Source organism: Apium graveolens, chromosome 7, assembly GCF_009905375.1.
Source record: "Apium graveolens cultivar Ventura chromosome 7, ASM990537v1, whole genome shotgun sequence".
NCBI classification, from domain to species: domain Eukaryota; kingdom Viridiplantae; phylum Streptophyta; class Magnoliopsida; order Apiales; family Apiaceae; genus Apium; species Apium graveolens.
Genome location: NC_133653.1, coordinates 189214167 through 189227157, shown reverse-complemented (window position 1 = coordinate 189227157; position 12991 = coordinate 189214167).

Below are 12991 nucleotides of genomic sequence, written 5' to 3'. Positions count from 1 at the left end.
ACTTATCATTCAAGTGACGTTTATTTCGAATCATATTATGCAAGTATCCCGATCATCACTTATTGTTCAAGTGATATTTATTTTAAATCTTTTTATGCAATTATTGTTTTCCCTATTTAGTTCGTAATAGATAAATATTTTACATATCGCTGAATTAAATGATTCTGGTTATGCAAGTATCCTTCTGTTATTTTATGTTCAGAATAGCTAAGTGATTTTACTTATCAAATTACTGGATTTATAAATGTTTTGGATTTTGAGAAAGATGATTTTGTTACGAGTATTCCTGCCCAAGTGAATGGGGGAATAAAATTATTTAGGATGTCAAATGATTCGGCTCCTTTTTCAATAAAAAGGTTTTTAAGATTGGAATGGTTACTAGTTACTGGTTATTGGTTACAGCGTAGGTGATCGAGATATCGGTCCAGCTGTAATATCTTTCAAGGCTTGTTATGCCTTTTCTGGCGCCCTATAGGGACCGTATGTCTTCGGGATACGGGTAGTACCTATACTTACGGTATGGCTGCGGTATACCGTTGTTGTTTCGCGACTGATCATCGGGAACAACATGAAATGTTATTGGTTCCAATCTAAATTGATATCTAAATTTTTTTATTATTTTGATAATCATAGAATAAATGATTTATCAACTTATTCTGTTTTGGATTAAAAGTACTGATTCTGTTTTGGATTAAAGTGAATTACGGTTTTGATTCAGATCCAGATTTATGCTGATACTTACGTTGTTGTTAAATATCAAAGGTGGTATTAGTATAGATGATTGATATTGACTTCAGTATGGGTGTTGTTAGCATCAAAGTTCGTATTGATATCTAATTTGATATGACAACAGAATAAGTATTAATTTCAAGAGTTCGGTTTTGAGTAAAGTTTATGATTCAATCCATAATCATTATTTCTTGTTATTGTTGTTTACGATATTTCCGTAAACACTGTTTTACGAGTTTGATTCTCGTCAAGATTCAACGTATTGCTGAAGCATTTCGCTTGAAATTATAAAAAGAGTTTTGAATACAATTAAGGAATCAATTATGGGATTCCTCAACTAAAATTTTATGATTCAGCAATTATGATTTTAAATTTTCTGCGCTATTGTAGATATCGGTTATATATTAAAATGACCCTATATTCGCTATAATGATCTTGCTGAGCATTTCTTCCGCTCATACTTGCCTGTTTTCAAATTTAACCTCCAGTGAGGATTAGCTTGCGCTGTTTAGCTGCGTAATTCAAGGAAGCAAAGAAGAAGCTCTTGGAAGGTGGTTGGTCCAGGGTTTGCGGGCTAGTGTAAGTTTTATTGTGTAAAGTTGTTTATATTATATTATAGTTGTATATTTTAATTGGGCCTAGTATACTTTTTTTCGAAGTTATACTAGGGGGTTTAGCTTTGAGATTGAGAATTGTTGAAAAGAGTTTCAAAAGAAAGTGAAAAATTTATTTGTGGAATTTGGATATCTTGTTTCTAGAACTGTAACCTTAAAAGATCTTAGATTAGTTTGGGGTCATAAATGATAAATATATTCCGCTGACATTTGTTTATTAATTAAACAGGTTAATTTGGATTGAAGTTTTATAGTGACGACCAAATCCTCTGACCACGGATTTGGGGGTGTTACAATTATATTTATGGTTTCTCAATTTCTAGTTTCTCATTCACTTTAGATAGTCTGTTCATTTCCTCAGTGACAACCACCATACTTGTGTGAATGTAAAATATTTCTATACTCATCTTTTCAATAGTTTCCTTATATTATGAGGCATACAAAGCATTGGTGGTTAGGATAGGTACCTCATATTTTGATGCAGATGATTCTCCTTCCTCCAAGGACATGAGAGCATAGTTTCTATATTCTTCATTGTCATCTTCATCATTTGTGTCATCCCAACTCTTTCCCTCAGTAGTATAAGCTTTTTCCTTCTATTTCTTTAGAAGTGCTTCATACTTAGCTTCAAGTTCCAATTATGCCCTATTTTTCTTCACCTTTTTAGGCTTCCTGCATTCTGTGGCAAAGTGATCAAGCTCATTATAGTAGTAACATCTAATCGTAGATCTGTCCACAGATCCTAACTTGTAGCCACCTTTGCCAGTATATTTTTCTGAGATTTTCCTTTCTAGTTGTTGTTGTAGGATGTTTGACCTTTACCCTTGAAATATCTTGCCTTCTTGACTCTTATGTTTGAGAACTTCCTTGCCACGTAGGCCATACACTGATCTATTTCATCCAACTCATCAAGAGTATAATATTCATCCTCTTCCAACTCCAGATTGACTTGTTTTTTAGGTTCCTTGTTTTTCTGCTCAATAAGTTGTACAACTTGAATCTGAGATACAGTTTCATTTTCAATCATTTTTTTATCATTAGCTATCAATGCCCTTGACACATCAACAACATGTCCTTAGTTCACGTTTAATGATTTTCACTGCATCATCTCCAGTTCACAGGTTTTAAGAACACCATAAAAAACCTCCAAAATTATTCTTCCTAAATCTCTCCCTTCTCTTATGGCAGAGATCTTTTGTTCCAAATTGAAGGGTTTTTAGCACATAAACGTAGCGAAAACATAAATTTAATCTTAAAAAAAATCGAAACCCTCCGCAGGATTCATGCGAAAAAATAATATTTAATTCGTAGTTTAGTATGTTTACATTAAGAAGCTTTACGTTAATGGAAAGATGGAGGTCTTTAATAGCGATCCAAGAACGATGAACGGAGAACCTTAGCAGCTGCTCCCCAAGTGTGAAACACTCCACCGGTATCCACCAAGAAAATGATGTAATGAAAAAGGAGGAGATGGAGAGAATTAGGGTTTTGTAAATCTTTTTGGTTGAGGCAAAAAATAGGGTTTATAATAGTATATTTATAGGCAAAATTTTCAGCTGAAAATTTTTCCATAAAATATTATTATTATTAACCCTTTATTATTCTCACTAACAATTAAAACACCTTTTAATTATTAATCCTTTTTCTAAACTCTTTAGAAATAATTCTCTCACTTGATTTAATTTCCAAAAATTAAATTCTTAATTAATAATATTAAGAACCTTTTCTTAATTAATTTATAATCAATTAAATCATATTTAATCAATTATTAAATTTGCCAATTAATTATTTATTTCATAAATAAATAATTATCAGCCATTATTAATTAATTCTTCCACCATTAAATCATTATCTTTTATGGTGTGACCCTGTAGGTTCAATATTAAGCCGATAGTAGAAATAAATAATAATAAAACTATTTTATCATTATTTATATAAATTCTCTAATTCATTAAATATGATTAATTAATTAATCATATTTATTCTACATCGTGAGGGATACTTCTCAGCATATCGCGACTATCCGGATAATACGAATTCACTGCTTAGAATACCAAGTACCTATTCAGTGAGTAGTTACCATACAATTAATTCCTTCTACCCTGCAATGTCACGATTAAATACAAGGCATGGAACTTGTGTCAAGTATATCTTATTTAATCACTTGCTTCCCATTCACTATGCTTAGTTCTATTTAATGTAAATTAGAAACTCTTTTCTAATTTCATTCACTCTGGCCAGAGATTCCTGAACTAATATAAGTGGATCAGCATTGAACATTCTCTTCCTACACTGGAAGGAGTAGATCCTTTATTGATCATACACTATCTTCGTGTACAAATTGCTATACCCAGTAGAGCCCTTATAATTGTCCCTTGAGACTAAGAACTAAACCAAAGCATAGTTCAGTGTACACAAGATGACTATGATGACCTCAAGTCAAAGGATACTTGTACAACTATCACTATGTGAACAACTGCTGATACGTGAGTGAACTCCATCAGTTATTCAGCTGTGTGAGTCATGTTCAGTGAACTTATTCTATAATAAGCACCTACATACTAGCTCTAGTGTCTCCACACAAATGTCTATGAGAACAGACATCCTTCATAATGAAGCAAGCATAGTATGTACCGACCTTTGCGGATTATTAATTACAAGTTAGTAATCCTACGACTAGGAACTATTTAAGTTTAGAGTTATCATCTTTTAGGTCTCATATTATGATCTCATCACAATCCATAAAAAGCTTTACTCTAAACTGTGGTATATCTTATTTAAACATTTAAATAGATAGAGCCCGCAATAAAAACAAAACAAGCCTTTTATTAATATCAATGAAATCAAAACAGATTATATAAAAGTTATTCCTAAATCCTCATACATGATTGGACTTAGGACATATCTCTTTCAATCTCCCACTTGTACTAAATTCAATCACTCTGGTATCTAATACTCATCTTGTCTTTATGACGATCAAAGTGACTCTGAGAAAGTGGCTTTGTGAGTGGATCTGCTACGTTATTATGTGTGTCAACTCTTTCGACGTTGACATCTCCTCTTTCAACAATCTGAATTGCACCACCATTCAGAGTAAACACGTACCGTGACATGGATTTGCTATCACTTTCTGATTGAAAACTAGAGTCAGTATAACCCTCTATTTTCAACTCAGATTCACCACCAAAAATAAGAAAAATGTCCTGAGTCCTTCGCAAGTACTTAAGGATGTTTTTCAATGCTTTCCAGTGGTATTCACCTGGATTGGACTAATATCTGCTCGTCACACTAATTGAATAAGCAATATCAGGCCTTGTAAACAACATCGCGTACATGATAGATCCTATTGCTGAAGCATAAGGAATCTTACTCATACGCTCTCTTTCCTCGGGTGTCTTAGGAGACATTTTTTCGGAAAGGGATACTCCATGGCTCATCGGTATGAGACCTCTTTTGGAGTTTTCCATGCTAAACGTTTTAAGCACTTTCTGGATGTATGTACCCTGGGTAAGACCTATCATTCTTCTAGATCTATCTCTATAGATCTTCATACCGAGAATGTAGGATGCTTCTCTTAAGTCCTTCATGGTGAAGTTCTTTGATAGCCATACTTTGACTGATTGTAGCATCGGTATATCATTTCCTATAAGAAGTATGTCATCCACATACAATACAAGAAATGTTACCGCGCTCCCACTAACCTTCTTGTAGACACATGGTTCATCTATGTTTTTTGATAAAACCAAACTCTTTGATTGTCTCATCAAAATGGATGTTCCATCTACGAGAAGCTTGCCTTAAACCATATATTGTTCGCAGCAGCTTACACACTAGGTGTTCATTTCCCTTGGAAAGAAAACCCTTTGGTTGTATCATATACACTTCCTCCTCAAGTTCCCCATTGAGGAAGGCCGTTTTCACGTCCATTTGCCAGATCTCATAGTCGTAGTAAGCAGCAATCGCAAGCAAAATCCGAATTGATTTTAACAGGGCTACAGGCGAAAAAGTTTCATCAAAGTCAATCCCTTGCCTTTGTTTGAATCCTTTTTCCACGAGCCTGGCCTTAAAGGTCTCCACCTGGCCATCTGCTCCAATCTTTCTTTTGTATACCCACTTGCACCCAATAGGCTTAACACCTTCAGGCGCCTCAACCAGAGTCCATACTTGGTTGGTATACATAGATTCCATTTCAGATTTCATGGCACTATGCAATTTCTCTGAGTCAACACTACTCATAGCCTCATTATAGGCCACAGGGTTATCATCATCAATGATTGACAACTCGTTGTCATTCTCAATGACAAGGCCATAATACCTCTCAGGTTGGCGAGACACCCTCCCTGTCCTACGAATGGGCTGTTCCACAGAAGGTTGTTCAGTCTGAACAGGTGTTTCCACTTGATCCGTAGTAGTTTGTGTTTCTTGAACTTCATCAAGTTTAATTTTGCTCCCAATGTTTCCTTCAAGGATAAACTCCTTTTCCAAGAAGGTAGCATGTCTGGAGATAAACACCCGATGATCGGTGTAAAAGTAATACCCCAAAGTCTCTTTAGGATATCCCACAAAATTATATTTTACGGATCGAGATTCCAGCTTATATGGGTCAACTTTCTTGACATAAACTGGACATCCCCAAATCTTAACGTGTTTAAGACTCGGTTTCCTTTCTTTCCATATCTCATATGGTGTTTGAGGAACAGATTTGAAAGGCACCTTATTCAGTATATATGCTGAGGTTTCCAATGCATAACCCCATAGGAATACTGGAAGATTCGCATAGCTCATCATGGACCGAACCATGTCTAACAAAGTTCGATTTCTCCTTTCAGATACCCCATTTAACTGTGGAGTATATGAAGGAGTCCACTGGGAGACTATACCATTTTCTTTGAGATAATCTAGAAACTCTCCATTTAAGTATTCACCACCTCGATCTGATCGAAGAGTTATAATACTGTGTTTGGTTTGTTTCTCCACTTCATGTTTATATTCTTTGAACTTTTCAAAGGCTTCAGACTTGTGTTTCATCAAATACACAAATCTGAATCTAGATCTATCATCTATCAAAGTAATGAAGTACGAAAATCCACCCATGGCTTGCGTAGACATTGGTCCATATACATCTGTATGTACCAATCCTAGCAAATCTGCAGCCCTCTCTACATGTCCACTAAATGGGATTTGGTCATTTTACCCAATAGACAAGACTCGCATGTAGGATATGATTCAAAATCAAAGGGGTCAAGTAACCCATCCTTATGCAATGTCCGCAGTCTATTTTCACTAATATGACCTAGCCTACAGTGCCATAAATAGGTCATATTTTCATCATCTCATTTTCTTTTATTAGTTTGTTCAATCTGAAGTAAATCATGCTCTACGTCACATACATACAGACCATTATTTAAAATGCCACGTCCAAAAAGAACATTATCTCTAAGGATAGAACATTCATTATTCTTAATAATAAATGAAAAACCATCCACATCCAACATAGGAATAGAAACAATATTCCTCACAATAGAGGGAACGTAATAACAATTATTCAAAATAATAGTCTTGCCCATAGGCATATGTAAACTAAATGATCCTACAGATATGGCCGCAACCCTTGCTCCATTGCCCATACGTAGAATCACCTCATCTTTTTCAAGAGTCCTATTTCCCTTTAGTCCTTGCAACGAATTGCAAATATGAGAACCACAGGCGGTATCTAATACCCAAGTAGAAATTTGACCTAGTGACATATTAACTTCGATCGTGAACATGCCTGAATCAGAAGCGGTAGTCTAACTATCCTTCTTCTTCTTCAATTCTGCAAGGTAAACCTTGCAGTTCCTCTTCCAGTGCCCCAACTTGTTACATGAAAACAAACAGCTAAATTAGGACCAGTCAACTTGTGAGCATCTAGTATGCTCTGGAGCGATAGTACAGAAGACATGACGAATATAGTAAATCTATAAATGATAAACAAGTAACAACACTTAGCAAAAATTCAATTTCATTTCAAAACACTATATGAATCGGGTCTTTATTCATAAGTGGCTCCCACTAGTTTATCTAATTTATACAACCCCTAAGTGAAAATTAAGCATTCATAATGCTAGTGAGAATTGGGATCCTACATTCCATCACACAACCTCGGCTGTGGCACGAAACGTCATGTGATGTTCAATAGGCAGACAACTCTTGTCAATTACATCTTATGTTATTCCCTAATATAACTTTAGCCTCTTGAATAATTGAGTCACGACTGTGGCATGACAAACTCAATATTCTAAGTCAAGTCTAACCCAATATTTCGTATAATTGAATCAGTCTCCAACGGCCCACGGCTGTGGCACGTACCGACCTTTAGATTCTAATTCAATGTACACATCTCTTTGTAATAGACAAGTATTTCTTATTTTGAAATCAATTCCCACGGCTGTTGCACGAAACGACAATGATTTAAAAATAAGAACCACTTTCTACCATGTTGGAAGGCTATGACCGACACAAGCCCGTTGTGTCATTGGCCAATTACTACTTGATATTACGTAATTTTAGAGGTATTATATTATGTTACAATCATAATCATATTATAAAGAGATTCTTCCTTTTAAATTAAATATTTCAAATCAATAATCGATAATCAGATGATTCCCAGATCGGGTGGAACATTGTCAAGAGGCGTCACTTAATAACCCTTTCTTACAGATAGAAATCTGTTGTTGACAGAATCATCCTTTCTCTCAATATTGAAAATTCATATTCAATTACGTGTTTCATAATCACAAGAATCTCATGATCGTATTCATAATATTTATTGTTAAGGCAAGAAACGATTCTTATTCTAGATTTTCTAGAGCACACCTTATATTGATTTAAGTTCACCTAAATCTATCATCGCATGGTAAACATAAGCATATATCTCATATATAAAATTAAATAAACAAGTAAATGTAAAGTGCAATAAAGTAAATGTGTTTGGTTATGGCCCCATCCTATGTGATCTTTATCAAGCTCATGATAAAGATCAAGGTCAATCTAATATGGTGATGGAAATAAATACAATTACTTATTACATAAGTCTTCTTCTTTGTTTAGACTTCTTGTATGCCTCGTCTTCTTCTTTGTATCACCTTCATTGGATAGCCTTCTTGAGTCTTCAATTACATTACATGATTGAAAGTAAAATTAATCTAATGAACTTACAAGAATAACTCGAGTTACATTCGAGATTTATGATTACAAAGATTGACGACATGCAAGTCGTATTTAAAACCAAAACCAAAACCATTACACTAAGGTCGAAAGGCCATAACCATCCACCATGCTCATACAACACATAAAATCATGTTAAAACACATAATCTGATCTTAACATATCATATTATCCATGATCTAATCATAAAAAGAAAATATGACAAAAATCAGAAAAATCAGAATCAAATCAGAAAAACAAGAATCACTGTTTACGGGCAGTAAACGACGTCAAACGCCTTACAGACGAGTCATTGATAGCTTTTGCTATCAGTTTTGTTCAGACGCTTGTTTACCTATGGAATAGGGTATTCATTTGCGTAAATCGGACACCAGACCCAGATTTCGGCAAATCTGCAGCAGCCAATTCAGAATCCGTATCTAATATGATTCTCATAATTAGAATAAACATAAATCATGTATATATCAGTATATATACACAGATTACATAATCATCTTATGATTATACAACTCACATGAATATCATATATTCAAAACCATACATATATAAGCATATTATATCAACATCAAATCATGGTGAATCACGTACATGCTCATATATCGAAAACAGTTAAACACATAAACGAATTAAAAACTTTTCGCAAGTAGCTATGATGCCATTGAAGGGTTTTAGCACATAAACGCAGTGAAAATGTAAATTTAATCTTAAAAAAAACCGAAACCCTCCGCAGGATCCATGCGAAAAAATAATATTTAATTCGTAGTTCAGTATGTTTACCTTAAGAAGCTTTACGTTAATGGAAAGATGGAGGTCTTTAATAGCAATCCAAGAACGATGAACGGAGATCCTTAGTAGCTGCTCCTCAAGTGTGAAGCACTCCACCAGTATCCACCAAGAAAATGATGTAATGAAGGAGGAGGAGATGGAGAGAATTAGGGTTTTGTAAATCTTTTTGGTTGAGGCAAAAAATAGGGTTTATAATAGTATATTCAGCTAAAAATTTTCCCATAAAATATTATTATTATTAAACCTTTATTATTCTCACTAATAATTAAAACACCTTTTAATTATTAATCCTTTTTCTAAACTCTTTAGAAATAATTCTCTCACTTGATTTAATTTCAAAAAATTAAATTCTTAATTAATAATATTAGGAACCTTTTCTTAATTAATTTATAATCAATTAAATCTCATTTAATCAATTATTAAATTTTCCAATTAATTATTTATTTCATAAATAAATAATTATCAGCCATTATTAATTAATTCCTCCACCATTAAATCATTCTCTTTTATGGTGTGACCCTGTAGGTTCAATATTAAGCCGGTAGTAGAAATAAATAATAATAAAACTATTTTATCATTATTTATATAAATTCTCTAATTCATTAAATATGATTAATTAATTAATCATATTTATTCTACATCGTGAGAGATACTTCTCAGCATTTCACGACTATCCGGATAATACGAATTCACTGCTTAGAATACCAAGAACCTATTCAGTGAGTAGTTACCGTACAATTAATTCTTTTTACCCTACAATGTCACGATTAAATACAAGGCATGGAACTTGTGTCAAGCCTATCTTATTTAATCACTTGCTTTCCCATTCACTATGCTTAGTTCTATTTAATGTAAATTAGAAACTCCTTTCTAATTTCATTCACTCTGGCCAGAGATTCCTGAACTAACATAAGTGGATCAGCATTGAACATTTTCTTCCTACACTGGAAGGGGTAGATCCTTTATTGATCATACATTATCTTCATGTACAAATTGCTATACCCAGTAGAACCCTTATAATTGTCCCTTGAGACTAAGAACTAAACCAAAGCATAGTTCAGTGTACACAAGATGACTATGATGACCTCAAGTCTAAGGATACTTGTACAACTATCACTATGTGAACAACTGCTGACACGTGAGTGAACTCCATCAGTTGTTCAGCTGTGTGAGTCATGTTCAGTGAACTTATTCTATAATAAGCACCTACATACTAGCTATAGTGTCACCACACAAATGTCTATGAGAACAGACATCCTTCATAATGAAGCAAGCATAGTATGTACTGATCTTTGCGGATTATTAATTACAAGTTAGTAATCCTACGACCATGAACTATTTAAGTTTAGAGTTATCATCTTTTAGGTCTCATTATTATGATCTCATCACAATCCATAAAAAGCTTTACTCTAAAATGTGGTATATCTTATTTAAATATTTAAATAGATAGAGCCCGCAATAAAAACAAAACAAGCCTTTTATTAATATCAATGAAATCAAAACAGATTACATAAAAGTTATTCGTAAATCCTCATACATGATTGGACTTAGGACATTTCTCTTTCATAAATGATAAGGAGTTAGATATTGAATGCAACACAGAGGGGGTGGTGAATATGTTTCTTGGATTTTTTAGCCTTTTTTAAATTGTTTGGATTGTAGGTGAACAAAACAGTTAAGATATTGTAGAGATATTATGTTTACAAAATTAATCAACAAGCACAATATTTTCAAAACTCATTTAATTTTTATTAATTAAGATTGTCTTGCTACAAATATGTGTTCTTAAGAAAATAAGAACTCAACTTCGATCTTGAGGAAATACAAGAAAATTTAGATCTATTTTGTTACTTGTGAACTAAAGACCCGTGCATGCTTTATAGACTGGCAGCACTGGTTTACAAGACTTGCACTAAAATGTACTAAACTATTTTTTATAGAAACCTTTCTCTATTTCAATTTATAGCTTAGCAAATCTGTGCAGATCTTGCAGGTCTGTGACCACCCTTTGTCTAGTTAATCTTGGCCCTTGATATTGTATTCTTTCAGCTACTTTGTAGACTTTTCAATCTAGTGAATTGATCATTTGTTGACTGATAATATTGAATCTTAAACTTGTTATGCATTCTGAATTTGTTAAGTATGTCGAGATCTCCAGTTTGTTTTATAGAGAAGTGACATCTCGATAAGTATAATGACTTATCAAGATCTCTGAGTTCTCTATAGGTATACTTGACTTGTCGAGGTCTCTAGATCCTTGCATATGAAATGACTTGTCGATATGTCTAAGATCTCTATATGTAGAATTGACTTGTCGATATCTCTCAGATCTTTATATGAGAAATTGACTTGTCGATATCTCTAATTCTTCACATCTTCATTTGACTTATCAAACTCTGAGTTCTCTACAAGCAGAAATGACTTGTCGATATCTCCGGTTCTCAACATCTTCATTTGACTTTTTAATATCTCTGAGACTTCTCTATAAGCCATTTTGGACTTCTCTACAAGTCATTCTGTACTTCTCGAATGACTTCTCGGTAGAACTTGATTTATGAATTGTCGATATCTTGACTTAGAACATTTTTCATAGAATAAATTTATTTAACTCCAAGCCTCTAAACTTTTTTATGAGGTATGATCATGGCTTGATCTTCTTCCAGAGTTCATTCCTTAGCTTAAATCTGTTCACAGAAAAATCCTCCATTCTAATCTTCTAACCATTTTACAGACTTAAGAAATATAATACAAAATACATATTTAGATTATCATACAACTTAATCTTAGGGTTGTCAATGTGACTTAGTCTTGTTATTATACAGGCATGTCTTGCGCAACATCATGAAGAGTGAGCAAGAATTTCAGGTTGACCTCTTCAATATCATAGAACTTTTCATGTAGATGCAAGTCATTTATCAGTTTATTGAACCTATCAAAATCCTCAGTAATTCCTTCTTTAGGTTTAGCCATAAAACCCTCATACTGAGATATCATAATTGTACTTTGGTTTGACCTCACTTCCTCAGTACCTTCACATAAATTTTTTTATCTTCTCCCAGATTTACTTGGATGACTCACAGTTGATAATATTGTTGTACATAACATTATCAAGAGACTCAATTAAAATGAGTTATAAGCCACTGTCAAGTGAAACTTTCTCTTTCTCTAGCTCAGATGTAAGTAGATGGATCTTTAGGAGCATAGTGACCGGGAATGACTACATCACCTTCAGTTGCTTCAGGTACCCTTACCATAGGGTGAAGGGTCCATGCTTAAGAATTTCAAGATACAGTGGATGAGCCATCCTGATGAAAAACATTATTTTCTTTTTCCATAGTGTAGTTTCCTTTGTCAAAGACAGGGATCTTGATAATGCTAAGTTTTTGTGCACTCATACTTCCAAGATCTAATCTGTTCACTTTCAGATTTTCCTCAAATACCAATTGTTAGGTATGAAATGCACACAAATTGGGGGGTGAATGTGTTTTTCTTGATTTTTCATTTAAACTTTGTAAATTGCTTTCAAGAAAATCAAGTTTTACGTTTAAGTTTTGGAACTCAACATGCTATATGAAATTTACAGTGATAATTAATTGACTATAGAAGACACATAAAACAATTATCAAAAATTACTTTATCTTTATATTAAAAATCAA